Below are 1,211 nucleotides of genomic sequence, written 5' to 3'. Positions count from 1 at the left end.
GCGGCAGAGGTCTGAGCAGTCGACCCTGATGGACGGTCAGTCGACAGCGGATTGGCAAAGTTAACATTGGTCCGAGCTGGATCTCCGGATTGATGGACCACTATCTAAAGCACCGATGTCGACTGAGGCACCTGACCCTCAGTTGTTTTCCCGCTTGACGCCCTGCCCCTCCTCCTCCTCTCTCTTAGAGGCACTTCTTCTTCATCATCCGGAAGCTCAATAACGTCCAGTGGAGCTACAACAAAAAGCAACCTTAAGAGTTCAATCGGCGAACAATCCAGTCGGTAGAATAAATTCAAGTTGGATAGAGCATACCAGCTTTGGAGGTGGCCGCGTCATCAGTCTCCTCGTCACATGGGGCCTTGTCAACGCGCAGAAGTTGCAGGGCTGGAAAAGTTCACAATCCATTCGGTTAGAATAGAAATATAAATCGGTGGAAGAAAACGCAGAAAGATAGAGCACTCACCCAGAGGCAACAGGAACATCCATCTTGATCTTGGGCAAGGTCTTCCGAGCCTTCGAAGGAGCAACCTTGGGCTGCTTGGCGACTTTCTCCGTCGGCTCTGGGGTCAAAGTCCGAGTGCGCTTATGATCTTGGGTGCTTGGAGCCACGGTCTTGCCATGTCCGCCCGCTAGATCATGGAGCTACTTGGATCAACGCTCTGTGCGAGGTGGTGAGTCGACTATCTTGTCGTTGTCCGACTCATCACTTTCCTCCTCGTCGTCATCTTCTAGTGATTGCCAGTTGCCGCTTTCTTCCACGCTATCCTCTCCCTCCTGGTCTTGCTCCAGAGCTTGTTCATTGTTGGGCATCGAGTACATCTCAGTATAAACCTACAAGACAAGAAGTCAAGAAAATATCAGTCGAATTCAGAGACAGTTGCAAAACATATTGAAGTATAGTCGGTAGCAGAGATCATACCTTGTCTGGTTGGTTGTCGGCGCTGAACGGGTCGACTCTCCTGGCTCCCCTACGGTTATCCTTGTTTCCTGTAATACCCTTCAGCCACAGGGCCACCATCTCGGCAGTAACCTCCTCTAGATGAACCCGAGCGGTGTCGTTAGCTCCAGAGTACATCCACATCTAGTGGTCTCGAGCCTAGAGCGGCTGGATGCGTCGACTGAGAAACACCTCACTACTGGAATCTGGCACTTTGCCATCTGCCATGGCAGATGGCAAAGGCATGGTTGGCGGATGGCAAAGGCTTTGC

Source organism: Triticum aestivum, chromosome 3B (genome assembly GCF_018294505.1).
Source record: "Triticum aestivum cultivar Chinese Spring chromosome 3B, IWGSC CS RefSeq v2.1, whole genome shotgun sequence".
Classification (NCBI taxonomy): domain Eukaryota; kingdom Viridiplantae; phylum Streptophyta; class Magnoliopsida; order Poales; family Poaceae; genus Triticum; species Triticum aestivum.
Note: the sequence above shows the minus strand (reverse complement) of the source record.